At 41.8% G+C, this 23,229-nt stretch overlaps 1 long non-coding RNA gene across 1 annotated transcript; it reads left to right on the forward strand.

Annotated features, from left to right (window-relative positions):
• The first annotated feature begins 556 nt into the window (after positions 1 to 556).
• On the forward strand, positions 557 to 22,551 carry LOC121033326 (uncharacterized). The gene is made up of 3 exons (XR_005791836.1): positions 557 to 1,280; positions 10,051 to 10,249; positions 21,946 to 22,551. It is a non-coding gene; the product is annotated as an uncharacterized LOC121033326 (long non-coding RNA).
• The last annotated feature ends 678 nt before the right edge of the window (positions 22,552 to 23,229 follow it).

Genomic DNA, 23,229 nt, shown 5'->3' on the forward strand with positions numbered 1-23,229 from the left:
GCTAATCCAGCCGGGGCGGGGGAAGTGTCCAATATGGGCATATTCAAAGACACCCTCCCCCCAGCCCTGGGATTCCAAATAGCCAAAGCCGACATAAACAAAAGAAACCTTCTTTACCCTTAAGAAAGCTTAGAAGAAAAGCAAGGCAAGAAGCTGAGTCTCCTGGCTGAAAATGCACCAGCTGGTTTCCCTTTTTGGCTTCTAGGATCAAAGGAATCGTATTCATAACTCGTGTGTACAGGACAGGTGTTTACAGTTTGCACGACACCTTTACATAATTCTGTTTGTTGTCTGAGGCACGGAAATAGCCAAGGCACCACCTACTGCTACATTTCAACAAAGCAGCCATCCCCCCACCCCCGCCACAGCCGCACACCCCAGGAGTGCCCACAATTGAAGCACTGGGAGCAAGGGCCTCCCTAGAAGGCAGAGCGTGTGCCCTGGCCTAGCTATGGTGGCTATGCACTGTACACGGAGGTCTTTTCTTTTCTTTCTTCCTTGTTAACAATTAATTTTCTGCCCCCCAGCCAAGACCTAAATCCCTAACCTACACACAGCTGGAGGGCCCCGAAAGGTCAGCCATCAAAAGGAGGTAATTCTGTGTCTGAATGGCCACGCGTTTTCCAGAACCCGGGAGCAGTTTCAGCTATTGGACGCAGGGGAGGTTGGATTTGCACACCATCCTGAGTTTCCACCAGTGTGCTGTGTGGGGCTGCACACATTCCATCTCCTCCGCTCCCTAATCTCAAAGAGCAGCTGCCGTAAATCATTAAGTTAATCATCCTTTGGCAGGGAGAGCCCAGGCAGACTGGTGCTTCCAGTTCTCAGCAAGGCTTCTTGCTGTTTCTAATGAGGCTTCATTAACAGGTAAGAAAAGGCACTGCTGGCCCCCTGATTCCGCTAGGGCCTTATTTAACTCAGGCTTCCTCTCACAACATCCGGTAAAATTACACTCTGGCAGCAGTGTGCTGACAGGTGGCTGGGGAGGCTGCTCCTTCTGCTGGTGTCAAGGACAGAGCATTTGCTCGGGAGCGGACCAGAGAAGGACTTCCGATGGACTCCTCCAGAAGCGCAGATGCGTGCTATTTCCAGACTAGGTAACGCCACTGGCCTCTGGCCCCTGGGGCACGGTGTAACACCCAGTGAGACTGCTAGAACGTCCACTTGCTTTCAGACCCAAGAACAAACTCACCTTCGTTGTCATCTACGACACTTCCGAGCACCTACTTATCTTGTTGGACTTCAAGGATACCAGGAAACAGAAGCTGCTTTCTGCTCCGGTGGGTTTACAATCTCACTGGGGAGTCTGGGTGTGCACATGAAAGGAAAAACAAAGCAAAACAGGCCAAGCAGGCACATTACAGTTTGCACGACCCCTTCCTATAATTCAGCTTATTATAGAAGGCATGAAAATAGACATCTGGATCTGATCTCTGTGGGCTTTCAGTACGATGATTCAGCAAGAATCTCAAGGCCCATGCTGGTCTCTGATTATCTCTAAATAACCCACAGATATTCTTTCTTTCCCCAGACTTATTGAGATGTAATTGATAAACAGCACTGTATAAGTTTAAGGTGTATAGCATCATGATTTGACATACATATATATTGTGTAATGATTATCACAGTATGTTAACATCACCATCTCATATAGACACACATATAAAAAAGAAAAATTTATGTTTTCCTTGTGCTGAGAATTCTTGGGATTTACTCTTAACTTTTACATGTACCATACAGCAGCGTTAGCTGTGGTCATCATGTTGTACATGAATCCCTAGTATGTATTTCTCTTATAACTGGCAGTTTGTATCTTTTGACCACCTTCCTCCAGTTCCACCCCCCACCTCTGCTAACCACGGATCTAATCTCTTTTTCTAACAGTCTAGTCGTTTGTTTGTTTCTTTGATAAGATTCCACATGCAGATGAGATCAGACACTATTTGTCTTTGTGTGACTTATTTCACTTAGTATAAAGCCTTCAAAGTCCATCCATTTGTTGCAAATGACAGAATCTCCTGCCTGTTATGGCTAAATAATATTCCCATCTGTGTGTGTGTGTGTGTGTGTGTGTGTGTGTGTGTGTGTCTATATATATACCACAACTTCTTTATCCATTCATCCATCCATACACACATCTTGGCTATTATAAATTATGCTGCTATGAACACAGGAATGCAGATATCAACTTGACATAATGTTTTCATTTCCTTCAAATATTGTCCCAGAAGTGGGGTTGCTGGATCATATGGTATTTCTATTTTTAATTTTTTGAGGAACCACCATACTGTTTCTCTTACAGTGGCTGTACCAGTGTGCATCCCCATGAAGAGTGCACATCTTCACCAGCATTTATTTCTTGTATTTTTAATGCTAGCCATTTTAACAGATATGAGGTGATATCTTATTGTGGATTTGATTTACGTTTCATTAACAGGTAATGATGTTGAGCATCATTTCATGAACCTGTTGGTCCCTCATCTATCTTCTTTGGAAAAATGTCTGTTCAGGCCTTTTGCCCATTTTTTAAAATTGTCATTTGCTAATTTATGTATTATCAGACATTAATACTTCTTCCAAAGTTGAATATATTAATTTTTTTTAACATTTATTCATTTTTGAGAGACGGAGAGACAGAGCACAAGCTGGGGAGGGGCAGAGAGAGACAGAGACACAGAATCAGAAGCAAGCTCCAGGCTCTGAGCTTTCAGCGCAGAGCTTGACGTGGGGCTCAAACTCACGAACTGTGAGATCATGACCTGAGCCGAAGTCAGATGCTCAGCCGACTGAGCCACCCAGGTGCCCCTGAATATATTACTTTGAAAAAAAAATTGCAGAAATCAGCATAGGACTTTGGCTATTAAAGAAATGAGTGATTTTCAACATATCTGGAAGGGTAACTAATTTTTAGGACTCAGCTGTGCAGAGCTGTGTCATCCCAATCTGTTAGCATACCATTCAGTTTACCAGTTATTACAAACGAAACTGCACGGGCCCTTTGAGGAAACACGTGACACCAGTGTAAGGGTGCCGACAGCAGCCAGAATAAGAGGATTTTCTTACAAAAAGGCAAGAGTAAGTCGAGCATTAATGGAGGTTTGATACTACTCTTCAGGGAAGCAAAGCTGCCTGTTTCATATTCTAAGTGCTGAAGCGGTAACACATACGCGTGATCATCTGACCTAGTAGCTCACTGGTGGGGCATGATGACTATGGCTGGCCTATCACCCATACAGATCTAACATTTTGCAGTCTGAGAGCAGGGACTTTTCGCTGAATAGTCTTATCCCAAAAGTGAGGTCCTTCTTTGGAGAGAAAGGGCACTCTGTCCCCAGGAGGACTAAGGTGGCAGCACCAGGGCTGATATGGTCCCCAGTCAGGACAAGAGTCTCCAAGTAGATTAGAAAGGAGACACGATCTCTCCTTGTATATGCCCTTGTCTGGCCAGTTGACATTTCGACTTTGCTAAACCAAACACCTGTTCTTCGTGAAACATCTCGAGGTGCTAGTGGGATACAGCAGCGGGTCATCCAAAATGAACCACTGCATGCTGAGTGTCTGCCCAGTCAGTGGCCTGGCACCCCAAGGCTGATGCTGCCACAGCTGTCCCTGCTGCCATGCCAGAGTACATGAGCCATATGTCCTGTCTGTGGTCCTTGGCAGGGTCACAGGGCATTGGGAAGTGACAGCCTTGAAATGCTAGGACCCCTACTTTTTCTTCCCCCCCAGATTTTTAAATTTATTTTGAGAGAGAGCATGAGCAGGGGAGGGGCAAAGAGAGAGGAGAGAGAGGATCCCAAGCAGGCTCCACACTGTCAGCACAGAGCCTGATGTAGGGCTCAAACTCACAAACTGTGAGATCATGACCTGAGCTGAGATCAAGAGTTGGACGTTTAACCAACTGAGTCACCCAGGTGCCCTGCCCAAAACTTTTTAATTAGATTATTTGTTTTTTTGCTATTGAGTTGTGTGAGTTCTTTATATAATTTGGATATTAACCTCTTATGAGATATTTGGTTTACGTAATTTTTTTCCCATTTAATAGGTTATTTTTCATTTCATTGATGATTTCCTTTCTGTGCAGAAGCTAATTTTTAGTTTATTTTAGTTCAGTTCAGTTCCACTTGTCTGTTTCTTACTTTGTTGTTGTGCTTTAAGTGTCTTATCCAAAAAGTCATTGCCAAAACCCATGTCAAGAAGCTTTTTTCCCTATGTTTTCTTCTAGGGGGTTTATAGTTTTTTGTCTTACATTTAAGTGTTTAATCCATTTCAGGTTAATTTTTCTAAGCAGAAATAGGATGTGGGTCCAGTTTCATTCTTTCACGTGTGAATATCCAATTTTCCCAGCACCATCTGCTGAAGAGACTGTGTCTTCCTCGTAGAGTACTCTTGGCTCCCTTGTCAAATACAATCAACTGTATACACATGCGTTCACTTCTGGGCTCTAAATTCTCTTCCATTGGTCTGTGTGACTGTTTTTTGTCAATATCACACTGTTTTCAATACTATAGCTTTACAATATACCTTCAAAATAGGAAGTGTGATGCCTCCTGCTTTGTTCTTCTTTCTCAGAATTCCTTTGGCTATGCAGTCTTTTGTTGTTCTATATTAATTTTAAGGTTTTTTTTATTTCTACTACTGTAAAAACTGTCATTGGAATGGTGATAGGGATTGCACTGAATCTCTAGATGGCCTTGTGTAGTATGAACATTTTAACAAGACGAATTCTTCCAATCCATGAGCACTGGATACATTTTGGGTTGTGTTTTCTTTGATGTCATTCATCAATGTTTTATAGTTTTCCGTGTAGAGATCTTTCACTTCTTTGGTTAAATTTATTCTGAGCTATTTTGTTATTTTGATGGTATCGTGCCACAGATATTCTTTCATGAACTCTTACATCATCTGTTTTGTTTTTATAAATGGCAAAAGAGAATGGTGCCTCTTTGGGGCAATACTAGCATCTTATCTAGGGTTGCTGAACTTAACAAATAAAATACAGGACATCCAGGTAAATTTCAATTTCAGATAAACAATGAATAGTTTTTTAGTAGAAATACATCCCATGTATCGTATCAGACATACTTCTACTAAAAAAAATCATCATGCAGCCCTAATAGTATCAGACAGAAATAGTCCATCCTCACATTCCCCCACAGTTTTCTGACCTCAAGTGATTCATGAAGATTTGTCTGGCATTTCTAGCTTGGCTATCCCAACACCCAAGAAGGGGAATGGGTGACCCAGGTCATGCTCTTGCCCAGTCTTGATTGGAAACTCAGTCTCCTGACACAACAGCACAGCAGGCCCAATCACGTTCAAGATATTAATCTGCTGGTTGAGTGAAGAAAGCATACTATTTTCTCAGCTGAAGTGACTGGCTTAATTGGATCATATAGACCAGTTATTTTGAACAATAGGTGGAGCAGGAGCCAGAGTAGATCCCAGCATAGATGTGCTGTGTTGCAGAGTCAACAGAAAACCCAACTTTCCCTGTCACGCCCAAGAGGAAATACTCCATTTTCTCTTTCTCCTCCTCCTCCTGAGAATGAAAGACCCTGAGTCAGGTTTTCAGTGTACTTTTGGGGTTGGACACAAAAGCTGTGCTGCACTTTTGGAGAATGGGCTTTGCAAAGTAGATGAGCAAAAAACTCCTGAATTTCTTTGGACAAGCCATAGGTACTTTGGCCTTTTTGTTGCTGTTGTTGTTACTCATTTTGTTTTGTCTCTACAGCTAAAGTTCTTATTGATGATCTACCTAGGCAGGAAAAATGTATAAATGAGGTTCAAAATTTTAAATTAAAAAGTCTAGGGGCACCTGGGTGGCTCAGTCATTGAGTGTCCAACTCTTGATTTCTGCTCAGGTTATGATCTCACTTCTTGTGGTTTCAAGCCCTGCGTCGGGCTCTGTGCTGACAGCTCAGAGCCTGGAGCCTGCTTCAGATTCTGTGTCTCCTCTCTCTCTCTGCCCCTCCCCTGCTCACGTTCTGTCTTTCTCTTTCTCTTTCTCTCTCTCTCAAAAATAAACATTAAAAAAATTTTTTTAATTAAAATTAAAAAATAAAAAGTCTACTTGGCAAACCTGACTAGATAATTCAAGCAAGTTGTCACCAAGTCCCTTTATGTCGGTGTTGCTATGGGGACTTTGAGATGGGAAACAAAAGGGCAGGAATGAATAGACGAGTGGTAGGTTAAGCACCTCATCACTTAGCTACTAGTGACCAAGAAAAAAGAGGCAAGAGAAACATGTAGGGTAATAACTGTCCTGGGGAAGTAAAATTGCGGTTTTATGTATTATTTGGGGAATTCAGTCCCAGCAAACTAGCAACCATCGTGCTCAGCAGCTCTCTCCTCTCCAAGATTAAATCCTCTTCCCCCCCCCCCCCAAAACAGTTATGCAGCCTCTGTTACATGTCAACACCTGCTAGGTGCCACGGGTATGGAGACCTGCCTTTAAATAATCTAGATCAGCACGGTCCAAAAGAAATAGAATCCAAGCCTTGTACATCATTTTAAATTTTCTAATAGTCACATTTTTTTTTAAATTTTTTTTTCAACGTTTATTTATTTTGGGGACAGAGAGAGACAGAGCATGAACGGGGGAGGGGCAGAGAGAGAGGGAGACACAGAATCGGAAACAGGCTCCAGGCTCTGAGCCGTCAGCCCAGAGCCCGACGCGGAGCTCGAACTCACGGACCGCGAGATCGTGACCTGGCTGAAGTCGGACGCTTAACCGACTGCGCCACCTAGGCGCCCCTCTAATAGCCACATTTTTAAAAGGATCAGAGGGAAACGGGTGAAACTTCTTTTAATAATACATTTTACTTATCTGAATATATCCCAGGTTCTAACATTTCAGCATGTAATTGACATTTTAAAATTATTAATAAGATATTTTAGATTCTTGTTTTGCTACTAAATCTTCTAATCAGGCTTCTAGTTTACCCTTCCAGTCCCTCCCAATTCGGATATTAAATTTTCCTCAGAAGTACGTGATCCATATTTAGATTTTACAAAATGTATAGTTAAAAAAAAAAGTTGATTCACAAACCCAAGTTGTCCCAAATATACTTAGAAGTTTTTCAATAATTGAGTTGAGGACCAAAAATTGTTTTCCTTTGATGTTTATATTTTTTCCTTTGATCTATGTTAACAAAACCTTGTTCATCTTTTTTAGAATTTATTGGCTTTGAAGCAAAAGCATATTGGCTTCAAAACCACACCTGTCCAAGTTAAGTAAACTCACTAACTCTTGTGTTCACTCAATGTTATTAGCATCATATTTAAGAAGGTATGGTATGTATTGAAAAGCAACACTAATAAATCTGTAACTATCTAAAAAAAAAACCACTTTTCAAATTCGTCTTGTAAGTTTTACAGGACAAATATTCTATACTGCTTCTATTTTTAAATTAAAAATTTTTTAAACGTTTATTTATTTATTTTGAGAGAGCGAGCTCGCGAGTGGGGAAAGAGCAGAGAGAGAGAGGGAGAGAAAGAATCCCAAGCAGGCTCCACTCCGCAATGTCAGAGCAGAGCCCCGTTCTGGGGCTGGAGCTTGCGAACTGTGAGATCATGACCGGAACCAAAATCAAGAGTCGGATACTTAACTGACTGAGCCACTCAGGTGCCCCTAAATTAAATTTTTAATTAATCAAAGTTAAATAACACTTAAAATGCATTACCTCAGTCACACTAGCTGTGTGTGGCTGGTGGTTACTGTTTGGACAGACCAGATAAAGGTTGAGTAGAGGTGGGTGGGATGGATAGATAGCTTGTGAAAACTACTGCAAGCTTATCTGTGGGAAGTCCTGCTTTCACCTCCTCAGCAATGTGAGAAGTGCTTGGTAGGGGCGTGTCCCAGAGTATCCTAGGCAGGTGTAAATAGAATGGCTGCCATTCCGACTGTTACACATGCCTCCTACGTGGCTCAGGTAGCCCTCCACTTAACGGAACTGCCTCTCATAACCAACTCTTTTGGAAGGAGTCCCTTTGTCAGAGCTCTTGAGCCTCCTATGACAGGTCTTTTGTTTCATGCCACATCCCTCTCCTTTCCTTGGCCCCCTAACACACAAGCCCTGGAGAGGGTGAGCTGAATCAAAATTGGCCGCCATGATCTCACCACTGGCCCCCTCTTGCTCAGCTGCATCATTCTACCAGTCTCTTCTTTCCCTTGTAGTGATTTTCTCTCCAAGATTCCATAGTCTCTCAATCCAGCTTTATCAGGACTCACCCCAACGATTTAAGTTCCTCAGACAGATATGAACCCCATATTTGGACTGTATTCACATTCTGCCCTCAGCCCCATGCCAGTCAGGGCATATGACCAGGCATCTGTTTCAAAGTCCCTAAGTATTTCCTGAGTTTTAAGAAACTCCTGAGTTATCAGTAGTCACTGTAGGCTAATCTCCCCAGAGTACAAGAGGGACATCCAGCAGGTAGTGTGGTCCAACACTAGCCTACTTGTCCCAACTGGTCCCAGTTTGAGGGCCCCATTATATATTATGTTCATGGAACTTAAGGCATCATTGATTATAAGATGCACCATCACTGCGAGTAACACTAAGAAATAAAACCACTTCATCGGGGCGTCTTGGTGGCTCAGTCAGTTAAGTGTCTGACTTCAGCTCAGGTCATGAGCTCACGGTTCATGGTTTCAAGCCCCATGTGAAACTCTGTGCTGACAGCTCAGAGCCTGGAGCCTGCTTCCGATTCTGTGTCTCCCTCTCTCTCTGCCCCTCCCCCAGTCGTGCTCACTTGCTCTCTCTCAAAAATAAATAAAAATATTTTTAAAAATTAGAAATAAAACTACTTCAAACAGAAGTCTAGTAGGAGACCCCACATACAGCTGAGACACTAAAGACCTCGGTAGAGGAGGAAATGACAAATTTACAGAAAAGAGATAGCAGGAAAGGAACATGCAGAGTGGGGCAGCAAGGGAAGTTGCATGTTTCAACTCTGCCCCTGGGTGGAGGGAAGGAAAATATCTTCCCTCATCATTTGAACCCCAAGTTGGTTCTCATGCAGACTGTAGGACCATTTGTGCCGTTCAAAACCCTCAGATTGAGGTCTCGTATTGTTGAATTCACTGGCAGGGGCAGAGCCCAAAGCTTATAGAATTTGAGGCCATCTTTAGGAAAATGGATACAAAATATCTTATTCTTGCAAATTTTACAAAAACATATGATCGTATGAAACTGCGACTAGGGCCCTTGCAGGGCTTTGGAAGAGACACGTGAGGGAGGGACCCTGAGGCCGTAGTTTCATTGGCTTCAGGTAATCTGCCTCCGCTTCCAAGAACAAACAAAAATTCTCTTTGAACAAACCCAGTTTGAATCCCACTGGACAGCAATAACACACCACCAGCTGTTACCATATTCTAGTTTCAGAGATGTTCAAGTGTGAGATAATGTGCTCTTAGGATGGATGATCAATGATATTTGGTACTTTAGAAAGGGAAAATGGTAACATAGATCTTGGCCCTGACCTGGCTGACACAATAACAACAATGAGGATGGTGATGACCATTCGTCAAGCTCCTACAGTGTACCAGCCTCTTACAAATGTCTTCCTCTGCCCTCATGAGAGCTGAATGCTACCACCAGAGACCTGAAGACGCAGGGTGGTGATTGCTACCATATCCATGATTAGCTCACCCATTTAGTCAGTGTACAAATTAGCTGGGTCACAGAGAATAATTGCAGATTATCACAGAGTAATCAAATGGTGACGTGAATCACAGCAAGATTGCAGAGGTGGCATTAAAAAAAATTTTTTTTTATGTTTATTTTTGAGAGACAGAGAGAGAGAGAGAGAGACAGCATGAGCAGGGGAGGAGCAGAGAGAGAGGGAAACACAGAATCCGAAGCAGGCTCCAGGCTCCGAGCTCTCAGCACAGAGCCTGAATTGAGGCTCCAACTCACGAACCGTGAGATCATGACCTGAACCAAAGTCAGACGCTTAACCAACCGAGCCACCCAGGCACCCCAACAGAGGTGGCATTTTTTACATTGACCTAGCCAATGCTTTTCTCCCCATATTCTTCTACAGGGACAACAGTGTACCTTTACTGTATTGCCTCAGGCTATGTCAACTCTCCTGCACCTGCTCATAATGTAGTCTAGACGGACCCCGGCACACCAAGCTGATCCATTTCATGTTTTCATCATGCTAATTGGACCTGGTGGGCCCGAAGGAACTAACTAGCAAGTAGATGCCTTACTTAGGAAGGCATGCCAGAGGATGGAAGGTAAGCCCTGAGAACATTCAGAACACTGCCACATGGGTAAAGCCTCTGGGGTTCGTTGGGATAGATGTTCTAAAGTGAGTAGTGTGGGTTGTAATTTACACCAGCCACCATGAGGGAAGAGGCACAGAGCTTGATTTTCAGAAGCAATACAAATCAATTTGGGCTGAGAACTAGTAACTCAGAAGACTACAAGGTTTTGGGTTTGAGGTTTTTTTCTTTTTTCTTTTAACATAATTTCAGATACAGAAGAGTTGAAAGAATAGTCAAAGAATTCCATTATACCATTTGCTCAGATTTCACAAATATTAACATTCTAGATAGATTCTTAATGCAGTTTTAAACTTTATTAACTTCAGAAGTATAAATGCTACAAACTTAGAAAAAATTATTTTAAAGTTAAAGCATGTAAATGTCTTATATACTTACCTAGCTTTAGAAATTTTGACTGGCTGGGGTGCCTGGGTGGCTCAGTCGGTTAAGCATCTGACCTCAGCTCAGGTCATGATCTCTCAGCTTGTGAGTTCGAGCTCTGTCACGCTCTCTGCTGACAGCTTAGAGCCTGGAGCCTGCTTCAGCTTCTGTGTCTTCCTCTCTCTCTGCCCCTCCCCTGCCCATGCTCTGTCTCTCTCTCAAAAATAAACGTTAAACAAAATTTAAACAAATTTTAACGTTAAACAAAAAAAAAGAAGTTTTGACTGGCAAACATTGAGTCAAAAAAAATTTTAAGTTAATATTTAAAATTCATTAAATTGAGTAATAAGTTCTAATGGGTAGACTTTATTCTTTAGAATGGTTTTACATTTACAGAAAAGCTGACAGATTTACAGAGTTCCCATTTGCTCCCTCTGCCACACATTTTCCCCTATTATTAACTTCGTACATCAGTGAGGTACACTTATTACAATCAGCGAACCAATACTGACACATCATTAACTAAAGTCCATAACTCACATTAGGGTTCAGTCTTTGTGTTGTACATTCAGTGGGTCTTGATAAATGCATAATGTCCTGTATCCACCATACAGTGTCACTAGAATAGTGCCCCTGCCCTAAAAATCCTCTATTCACCCTTCCCCTCTTATTTGAGCCCCAGGCAACCATGATCTTTTCACTTTTTATAGTGTTGCTTTTTCCAGAATGTCATATAATTGGAAACATGAAGTAGGTAGCCTTCTCAGATTGCCTTCTTTCACTTAGCAATATGAATTTAAAGTTCCTGCAAGTCTTTTTGTGGCTTGGTAGCTCCTTTGCTTCTATTATTCAAGAATACCTCATTGTATGGACGAGATATGAGACACCAATTTGTTGATAAATTCAACAATGATGTTGAAGGGCCATTTGGGTTGCTTTCAATTTGGGGCAATGATGAATAAAGCTGCCATACACATCTGGGTGCAGGTTTTGTGTGGACAAAAAGGTATTTTCAGCTTATTTAAGTAAATACCTAGGAGTGTGATTGCTGGATCTTAGGGTAACACTATGTTTAGCTTCGTAGGAAATTGCCAAACTGTCTTCTGAACCGGAAGTGTCAGTACAAAGTACCGTTTGCATTCCCAACCGACAACGAATGAGAGTTCTAGGACTCTGCAACCTCGTCCGTGTTTGCTCTTTCAGTTTTGGGGATTTTAGCCATTCTGATACAGTGGTACATCAACTGTTGTTTTAATTTGTAATACCCTAATAGCGTATGATGTTGAGCACGTGTCCTTGTGCTTATTTGCCACCTGTATATCCTCTTTGGTGACGTGTCTGCTCAGATCTTTTGCTTGTGTTTTAATTGGGTGGTTGTCTTCCTGCTGGTTTTAAGAGTCTTTTCCATATTGTGGATAAGAGTCCTTTACTATACCGTCTTTATATGCTGTCTATTCTTTCACAAAGCACACTATTTTGATTTCTGTAGCTTTATAGTAAGTCTTGAAGATGGGTCATGGCAATCCTGTAACTTTGTTCTGCTTCTTCATCATCGTGTTGCCCATTCTGGGCCTTTTGCTTTAAACTTTAAAATCAGTTTGTCAATATCCCCAAAATAGTTTGATGGAATTTCTAAACTGTTTAAAAGTCAGTTACAGGCATAACGTTTCTTTACCCCTATTTTTATTAATAAATGAATATATCTTTAAAAAAAGGAACTGTCTTAAATAACTATAGTACAACTACATACACTGTATGTTAGCTAACTTGACAATAAATTATATTTTAAAAAATAATAAAAAGGAGATATTTATCTTCTCATTTCCTAAAATTTGAAGAAGTGATTTAATTTAAAGTTTTTTTTTTTTCAACGTTTATTTATTTTTGGGACAGAGAGAGACAGAGCATGAACGGGAGAGGGTCAGAGAGAGAGGGAGACTCAGAATCGGAAACAGGCTCCAGGCTCTGAGCCATCAGCCCAGAGCCTGACGCGGGGCTCGAACTCACAGACCGCGAGATCGTGACCTGGCTGAAGTCGGACGCTTAACCGACTGCGCCACCCAGGCGCCCCAAGAAGTGATTTAATTTAAAATGGAAATTTCCAATGATTAAAAAAAAAAGCAATTAACGATGTGGCACAGATATCTGTTTTAATTTCACCTGGTAGTAAGTTCACTTGTGTAATAAGTTTGTTAAAAATGATTATTTAAGGGGAGCCTGAATGGTGCAGTCAGTTGAGCATCCTACTCTTTTTTTTTTTTTAATGTCTTATTTTATTTTTTGAGAGTCAGAGAGAGAGCATGAGTAGGGGAGGGAGAGGGAAAGAGAGGGAGACACAGAATCCAAAGCAGGTTCCAGGAGAGACTGATGTGGGGCTCAAACCCATGAACACAAGATCATGACCTGAGCTGAAGTTGGATGCTCAACCAACTGAGCCACCCAGGTGCCCTGAGCATCCAACTCTTGATTTCTGGGCAGGTCATGAACCCCAAGTAGGCTCCACACTGAGCATGAAGCCTGCTTAAGCTTCTCTCTCTCTCTCTCTCTCTCTCTCCCTCTTTCTCTATGCCCTTCCCCTGCTCACATTCTCTCTTAAAAAATTAATAATAATAAAGATTTAAATTTAAAAATTGTTTTTAAAACCAAAAGAAAGAAAAGAAATTAACATTGGTGACAATACTATCATCCAATCTGAAGACCTTCTTCAGTTTTTATCAGTTGTCCCAATAATGTCCTTTAGAACAAAAGAAAATCCCATATCATGGATTATATTGACTAGTCATGTCTCTTTAGTTTACTGAAATGTGAAAAAGTCCTCAGTCTTTCCATCTGTGTTTCATGACACTGACATTTTAACAAGCACATTCATTTCCTAAGACTGCTGTAAGAAATTACCATACACTGGGTGACCGAAAACAACAGAAATGTATTGTTTCACTGTTCTGGAGGCTAGAAATCCAAAATCAAGGTGTCAGCAGGGCCACACTTCCTCTAAAACCTGTAGGGGAGGATCCTTCCTTGCTTATTCCCAGCTTCTGGTGGTGGCTGGAAATCCTTGGTGTTCCTTGGTTTGTATCTGGGGCACTTCACTCTCGGCCTCTGTTTTCACGGACATTCTCCCCTCTGTCTGTGTCCTTGGTTTTTCTCCTCTTTTTTTGTGCGTGTTTCTTCTCCTCATCTTAACACTTACATCAGCAATGACCCTATTTCCAAATAGGGTCACATTCTGAGGGATTAGGATTTCAACATATGTTTTGGGAGAACACAATTCAACACATACCAACTGAAATTTATCCCTCAATTTGGGTTTGTCTGCTATCTCCTCAAGATTAAATTCAGGCTGTATACTTTAGGTTAGAATACCATAAAACTGATGAGGAGGCACATCGTATTATTATGCCCCATTGCTGGGGTTGTTAACTTTCATCAGTCGGTCAAGGTGGCGTGAGTCAAGCTTCTCCACTGTAGTTACTGTTTCCCCCTTTGTCATTGATGAGCATCTCATGGGAAGATACTTTGAGACCATGTAAGTATTCTGTGAGTCTTCACACTTTGCCCCACTGGTTTCAGGTTGCGTATCAATTGATGATTCTTGCCTGGAGCATTTATTACTATTACAGTTGCCAAATGGTGATTTTTCAATTCCATCACTTCTACATTTTCAGGTGACCTTCTCCTGGAAGAAAGAGTTTTCCTTTCTCCCCTATTTGTTTGTTTGAATATTTATATCAGGATGCACTCGTGGAGGGGCTAGAGCAAGACAGGGATCTGTAGGAGGCTCAGATAGGCAGGCTATCTGTGTAGGCCGCCCTGCCCCTGGGCTTTGTGACCAGCGCGCCCAGTGATGTTGCAAGTGTCTGCTGCAGAGAGAGACGCTGTTTAGAACCCCACGAGCCACAGTGGGAGGATCGCAGTGAAGTCCCCCAGAGTCTGAGAAAGGCTATGCCCGCCATTGCTGACAACCGTTCTCCATTGACGAGCAGCCCCTGGGTTCCCCCACATTCCCTGGATCTGATGGGCTGCACAGGCAGCTTCAGGCCACCTACTCTGCACCTGGAAGGCAGATCTGTGGGCACTGTGCGAATGGCTCGCTTCCCTGTAAAGTCCAGCATATGCCAGCACGAGGGAGCAATAGGGGACACCACAGGCGAATGACAGGGAAGAGAGTGAGGCCAGGGTATTTATCCCCTGCCCTCCCTGCACCATTACCACAGGCTGGCCCCCTACCTAACTAAAGCTTTCACCTCATCAGGCAGCCCTCTTCACCCAACTCTGTCTTTCTGAGTCTGCGACTGGCTCCTTCCACTCACCTTCCCAAACCTAGAGGTGTGACAGTGCCCCATTGTTCCCAGGCTGGGATACTGCACCACCTTATATGATCTCTGCACCCTGTACCTTTGTTCATAACCCATTTATCGGGCCCTACTCAAAGCAGCCAGGTAGAGCGTGCCTTCTGCTCAGTGCCAAAACTCTGGTCACACAGACAACTGTATCAGGAAGTTGCACAAGCTGGCCTCGTAGGGGTTCACATAGAAGCTACAGACACCATAACGGAGGAGGTCTCCTTACATAGGAGACTCCTTCTAAACAGGTGGCTGCTTTAGTTGACCCTAACATACATGTCAGGTCACTCTTCTAACATTGTCACTTGAGCAACATTAAGATAGCCCTTAATTTTATTTTTGTTTATAATCAATGCCCTTATTATTTTTGATAGAACAATACATGCTCCAAGAATGAGCCATATGGTTATCGTGTGCCTCCTGATGATACACTGGGAGGGACAAATGTCTGTCCTATGCTATTCCCACCAAAAAAATGCATGGTCCAAACCTAATCATGAGAAAACATCAGACAAACTCAAATCGAGGGACAGTCTGTGAAATCACTGACCTATATGCTCTAAAAATGTCAAGTTTAAAAAAGACAAGGAAAGACAGAGGGATTGTTCAGATGAAAGAGAACTTAAGAGACATGACACCTGAATGTAACCCACACACCTGGGTTGTATCCCAAGCCAAAATTTTTCTTTTTTCTATAAAGAACATATTTGGGACAATTTACAAAATTTTAAGAAGGTCTGTAGGTTAGATAACACTATTGTATCAGTGTTTACTTTCTGATTTTTATAATTGTACTCTAGTTATCCAAGAATATGTTTGCTTTTACACTTGGGGTATGTAGGAGTAAAGAAACCATCCTGTCTACAACCTATTCCCAAATGGTTCCCAAGAAAAAAGAAATACACACACACATGTGCACACACTCAGAATGATAAAGCAAATGTGGTAAGATATTAGCATTTGTGAAATCTAGATAAGGAATATGGAAATTCTTTGTACCATCCTTGCAGCTTTTCTGTTGGTTCACAATTATTTAAAAATATAAATCTAGGAGCCCCTGGGTGGCTCAATCGGTTAAGCATCTGACTTTGGCTCAGGTCATGATCTTGCAGTTCATGAGTTTGAGCCCCTCATTGGGCTCTGGGCTGACAGCTCAGAGCCTGGAGCCTGCTTCAGGTTCTGTGTCTCCCTCTCTCTCCCCCTCCCCTGCTCACACTCTGTCTTTCTCTCTCTCTCTCTCTCAAAAAGAATAAACACTAACAAAAATTTTAAACAAAAATCTAAAAGCCTTCTCATTATAGAAATCTTAAGCCACACCAGAAAGTTCAAATAAGAAACAGTAAATCACTTAAAATCTCACCCTGCAGAAATACCCTGCGCTAGGGTTTGGTGATCATTTTTCCAGCCCTCTGTCTATGCCCACAGTGGGTGAGAAGTATTGATCAAAAGAGATCTGTTAAAGAGAGGCACCCGGAACAAATTATATGTGATTAGGCTCAAGCTACACAAGCTGCTTTTTTGAAAAGAAAAAAAAAAAAAAAAATAGAGTTTTAGTTTAATTCGACATGAACTTAAAAAATGATATTGAGGGGCGCCTGGGTGGCGCAGTCGGTTAAGCGTCCGACTTCAGCCAGGTCACGATCTCGTGGTCCGTGAGTTCGAGCCCCGCATCAGGCTCTGGGCTGATGGCTCAGAGCCTGGAGCCTGTTTCCGATTCTGTGTCTCCCTCTCTCTCTGCCCCTTGCCCGTTCATGCTCTGTCTCTCTCTGTCCCAAAAATAAATAAACGTTGAAAAAAAATTAAAAAAAAATGATATTGAAAGAAATACTGAACTTTTGATAAATGCTTTTTTCACCTCAAGAAATATTAGTTGCTATAGGATTCTTTTGGGCCCAGAGTTAAAAATAAATAAATAAAGATAATAAAAACTGTTAAGAGGTTGGAATATTATATATTACTTTTAAATACGTGTTTGTTTTATATATAGTATCAATTGTCCCTGTACTAGAACACATGTAATTATTAACACAGCTACACTTTTTTTCTTCTTTCCCTCTTAATGCTCCTTTTTTTTTTTCTTGCTCACATCATTTTTACTTTATCAAGATTTATAGTATTCCCATTCCTTTCTGCAACCATAATTCCTTTTATGATTTAGACTTGGTCCCCCTACATTTATTTTTTTTCTTCTTTTTTTTTTAATTTAAATTCAAGTTAATTAACTACAGTGTAGTCTTGGCTTCAGGAGTAGAATCCTGATTCCTCTCTTACATATGACCCCCAGTGCTCATCTGAACAAGTGCCTTCCTTAATTCCCATCACCTATTTAACCCATCCCCCCAATTACCTCCCCTCTAGCAACCCTCAGTTCTCTGTATTTAAGAATCTCTTATGGTTTGCCTCCCTCTGTTTTTATCTTATTTTTGCTTCCCTTCCCCTATGTTCATCTGTTTTATTTCTTAAATTCCAGAGATGAATGAAATCATGTGATATTTGTCTTTCTCTGACTAATTTCGTGTAGCATAATACACTCTAGTTCCATCCACATAGTTCCAAATGGCAGGACTTCATTCTTCTTGATGGCTGAGTATTATTCCATTGTATACATACCACATCTTCTTGATCCATTCATCAGTCGATGGACATTTTGGGCTCTTTCCAAACGTTAGGCTATTGCTGATAATGCTGCTGTAAACATTGAGGTGCATGTGCCCCTTCCAATGAACATTTTTGTGTCCTTTGGATAAATACCTAGTAGCATAATTGCTGGATCGTATGGTGGTTCTATTTTTAATTTTTTGAGGAATCTCCACACTGTTTTCCAGAGTGGCATTCCCACCAACAATGCAAAAAGGTTCCCCTTTCTCTGCATCCTTGCCAACATCTATTGTTTCCTGAGTTGTTAATTTTAGCCTTTCTGACAAGTATGAGGTGGTATCTCATTGTGGTTTTGATTTGTATTTCCCTGATGATGAATGATGTTCAAAATCCTATAGGAGAAAACAGACAACAACCTCTAGGCAAGGGAAATAAAAGCAAAATCGAACTATTGGGACCTCCTCAGGATAAAAATCTTTTGCACAGCAAGGGAAACAATCAACAAAACTAAAAGGCAACCAATGGAAAGGGAGAAGATATTTACAAATGACATAACAGATAAAGGGTTAGTATCCAAAATCTATAAAGCACTTACCTAACTCAACACTCAAAAAGTGAATAATCCTGTGGAGAAATGGGCAAAAGACACAAATAGACACTTTTCCAAAGAAGACATCCAGATGGCTAACAGACACATGAAAAGATGTTCCCTTACATTTAAATGAACATGAGGACTTTTACCACAATATTGTAGTTCCTGAGCTCTTTATTTTCTTTCATCTCTTGGTTGAATGGATTTATCTTTAAGGAGTTTTCCAAAAAAGGCTGATGGCTAATGTATGCTCCACTTCCTGACTTTTCTCAGGTGTGAACATGTCCGACTGTCTCTGCTATCTTTTAATAAGAATTTGACTAAGTACAATGCTCCTGGGTCACATTTGGTTTCCCTCAGCACTTGGCAGACATGGCCTCATCATCTCTTGGCTTTGACTATCGCTGTGAAAAAGTCTGAGGCCAGCCTCACGCTTTACCCTACCTGCTTCTTCCTGGACACCTGAGTAGTTTTTTCTTCATTTTTCAAGTTGTTAAAGAAACCAGAGGGTAGATGTGCTTTGATTGCCATCATGTTTAATCAGTTTTCCCAAGTGTATTGATATGCCCTCTTTGCCTGAAAATTCTATTCTCCTTTCATCTCAAGGCAACGTTTTTGGGTTATATCTCTGAGTGTTCTTTCTGTTCCATTTGTTAGAGTCTCTACTTCAAAGCCATCAAAGGATTGCCTTTGCTCTTCTCTATGTCTGTCATTGTCTCTCTAGTTTTTAAAGTCTTTTTCTCTCTTTTCTCTGCATCCTCTCAAACCTCTCCACCAACATTTGACTGCCAGTCATGTCAGTTCATGATGCATTGTTTATTTATTTCATATCTAATAGCGTTAACTTTTCTTTTGTCCTGCAGTATCCTCTTCAACCCATTTTGTTGTCTTAGCTTATCGTCTCATAGGTCTTATTGTATGTAATGAATATTCTGTATGTTCTCCTAGTGCAAAGCACTTATGGAGAATAACCCCTGTGTGGGTGGTATTTTCTTCTATACAGATATCTTTCTCTATCATTTATTTTCAAATTACTTATTCGACATATATTTGAGTGCCTACCACTGCAAGACAGCGATCTTTGGCAGCACCACAAACAGAGAAAGAACTTGCTGTCATGGCGTTTACATTGTGTGCATGTGCCTTTGCACATACATGGTACATGTGAACTAGGGGTTTGCATTGATATGCTTACATTGCATCTCATCATTTTACTGATGGTTAAGCTGAACGGTGCTACCCACGTCCTTCATCTCTCTAATGAAGTGAGATTGAATTTTCCTTGACATGTATTGTTTTCCCATTATCTGGAACCAGTTTGAATTCCCCTCAGAGCTTCAGATTAAATTACCCATGTTGATTCTAATCCATTTTTGTGGAGCCTGAAGATAGAATTGCGTGATTAAATTTATGGACTTTAACCTTACAAATGGGAATTCAGTTTGTTGTCATAACAAACTTTTCTTTATAAATTTAATTTTTAATTACAAATTATATAACCACATTTTCAAAAAGTTGGAAAAGAATATAGTCACCTATATATGACTCAATTGGAAAACTATTCTTGTGTGTGTGTGTGTGTGTGTTGTTTGGAGGTTTATTTGTTTGCTTGTTTTTATTGTTGTTTGAGTAACTGGATCATTACCTAAAAATGAAAAAGTTGAGGGAGCCAATAGGACAAGCCATGGTCTCTATAGTAACCTATAAGAACATTCATCATATAACTCTGGAAACTCTTTACTGACTGCTTAGAGGCAAAGTACTAAGCTTTTTCTAACAGTTTCACACAAATGAGCAATCCTAAAGGTGTTCCATATCCTAACTGTATTTCATGACAAAAATAACCACACACATGGCTATAACCCATGTGCAAGGATAATTTCATTTGGGTCCAAACCGGAAATATGGCCTCCACCTTCTCCTTTGTCTTCCTGTCAGTCAAGAATCATGTTAGTTTCTCAGGTGGAATGGAAAGGAATGATGTCAAGTATCCAAAATAAAGAATTTCCTCTCTAGGTTGTCTCTAAAACCCAAGGAGAAGGCAAGAGGGATGACCTTTAACAAATTCAATAAAGACAAAATTGCCTCAAGCATCCACAAAGAAATTTTTCAAAGGGCATTACAGATTCTCAGAGGAACCAAGTACAGAATGATAATACAAACTCAGATTAAAGAACACTTCTGCATCCAAGGAGAAAACATATCTCTGAGTTTTCTGGCAGCCAATGAAAAAAAGGAAAATAAAATATATGTCATATTTTCTTTGCCTTAAAAATGTTTTCCAGACTATTGGAAGACTCGAAATTACCTCCTATTTTTGAACACTGAAAAGACAATTTTTACGTGGATCTGTATGTATAGGACCATTAACAGTGGAAGAGATGATATTCTCAGTAATGGTTTTTTTTTTTTTAATGTTTATTTAGTTTTGAGAGAGAGAGAAAGAGAGAGCCTGCAAGCAGGGGGAGTGGCAGAGAGAGAGGGAGGCACAGAATCCAAAGTAGGCTCCAGGCTCTAAGCTGTCCACACAGAGCTCAGCTCCGGGCTCAAACTCATGAACCATAAAATCATGACCTGAGCCAAAGTTGGACGTTTAATCAACTGAGCCACCCAGGCGCCCCCTCAGTAATAGCTTCAACGAAAAATAAGGAGAGATCTATTTATAACTATTTCTTCTATGATCCCAAACATGAAGACAATATAGCAAGATGTTGTTTTATAAAACCAGTGCCACAGAAGTCATTCCTAAAATTTCTGTCTAGATTCATGAATCCATTGCGCGATTTTCTTCTTATTCACTGTTCTATTTTCCACTGCTCCTGCCTTTGTACATTTTCTCTGATTGTGTTTCTCTCCTGGGGATGAAAGCATCATCTGTTATAAGCCATTGTTCAACAAACCATGTTGACAACCAGAACAGACTGAGTAAGCTGTCATCAGAGGCAGGTCCTGGTGAAAGCAGGAAGCAGAAACCATTCTTCCTTTGACACTCTCTCCTTTCCATGGCCTTTAGATCCCCAAGCCCCTGAGGGTCCTCAGTGCTGTCTGGGCTTACAACTGCCCGCTATGTCCTGTGCAGGTTCACCTTCTCCAATATTGCCACAGCTTTAAGATTACTTCTTCTTTTTATTTCCTATCAAAACCTCCCTTTCCCCAGGGCTGAGTGCGGCATCAAAAGGAAATGATGTATATCAACTCAGGTTCAGTTGGAGAAGCGGAACCACAATGAACTCAGGAATAAGGGACTTGGAATTAGACCTTACGCAGTGATAGGAGGAGCTGGGAAGTGCAGGTTGGAGAGGAAGAGTGAGATCAGAGAGTCACCAGCCTGTCCATCTGAGAAGCACCATCCGCTGCCAAAGTGGGATGCAACGGGGAAGCTGGTAAAGAAATCTTTAAGGAGCTATTGCTTCTGTCAGCTGTGGGAGGTCCACAGCCAAGCATCTGGTGACGGGCCTGGGGCTGCCGTTGGTCTTCAGGGTCAGCACTTGGATAGATGAGCTGCTCTCAGAGTATAGGAAGACCAGGACAAGAGGAACCCGCTGGCACTTCATCTGTCGCTGCATTTAGCCACGTTGACAGTCTAAAAGCCATGGCTGCGGCTTCTCTTCCATCTCCCAAATTTTATGCAGGTTCCCCTTTTGGCCAACTCTAACTTGAAACCATCCAGGAAAAAAGATTTGGAAACATTCTTCCCAATGTAAGTTGCTTGCTGGATACATTTCTTAACTTTCTCTCCCCTCACCATTCAGTTGCGTAGAAGATGCACCCATTTACCCTGTGTCTTCAAAAGCCCAGGCCACCACCACCACACCACCCCTGCCACATCACCGAAGTCTCCACCACCAGCCTCACCACCCTGGAAAGTGTGTACTCGAGACTGAGAAATATGGGCTTTCTCTGGATGCTTAGCTAATCAGCCACTCCCCTGCTTCAAAAGATCAAAGGCTCCCAACTGCTCTCACGATGAAGTCCAATCTCCCTAACCTAGTTTTCAAGGCTTCCGTGGTCTGGGCTCACTCCCCTTCCCCTGCTTTGTTTCCTATCACTCATCACCCACTTCTGCCTCTGGAAGTCTCCTTTCCAGCACACTTCTGTGGTTCCCTGACTCCCCTGTGCTCTTGCTGGTTCCTCACACTTCCTTGTGATGTTTCTTCTCCTCTGCCCTGCTTCTTTGCCCGAAGAAATCTTCCATAAGCCTCAAGACCCAGCTCACATGCCTGTCACATCCTTGAAGTATCCCCCACCCTTCATCTCTGTATCATGAGTGCCACCTTTTTCACTTTGCATTACCTGCTGGTGTTTTGTTGGACTTCCCAGTAGACTGTGAGACCCCCATGGCACACTGTCAGAGCCTACCCCAGCCTTTCTCCTCTTCCTACTTGCTAACATTAAGACCGATCGTATCGGGGACGGGGGGTGGGGGTGGGAATCATGAGCAGGCTAAACCAATCACGGTGACCCCGTTGTCTTTTGCCAGGAAGTGATCTAAGGTCGGGCACATGGCTCAGTTCTGGTCATTAGTATGTATAGAAAAGCTTGCCATTCCTCACTCTCTATGCACCGTGTGAGGGCACAGCGAGAAGGCGGCCATCTGCCAGCCAGGGAGAGCCCTAACCACAAAGTGAACCCTGCAAACCTTGATCTTGGACTTCCAGTCTCCAAAACTGTGAGAAAATAAATTTCAGTTGTTTAAGCCACCCAACCTGTAGTAATTTGTTATAACAACTCAAATTGCTAATCGATACATACTTAGATAGCTAAGACTTACTGAATGCTTATCATATGCCAGACACTGTTCTAAGTATTTTTAAAGCACCAATTCATTTAATATTCACAACTTTCCACTGAAGTAGGTACGAGTACGACCATAGCCATCTTAGAGGTAAGGAGTCTAAGGCACAGAAAGACCAAGAAACTCACCCCAAACCACAAAGGTGATAAATAGCAGGGCTGGGGTGTGAACTGAGGTCGTCTGGCTCCCGAGTTCACACTCAGTCACTATGTTCTACTGCTTCTCAACAGCTGGCCTGGGT

This window comes from Herpailurus yagouaroundi, unplaced genomic scaffold, assembly GCF_014898765.1.
Source record: "Herpailurus yagouaroundi ecotype Mexico unplaced genomic scaffold, PumYag 159, whole genome shotgun sequence".
Taxonomy (NCBI): domain Eukaryota; kingdom Metazoa; phylum Chordata; class Mammalia; order Carnivora; family Felidae; genus Herpailurus; species Herpailurus yagouaroundi.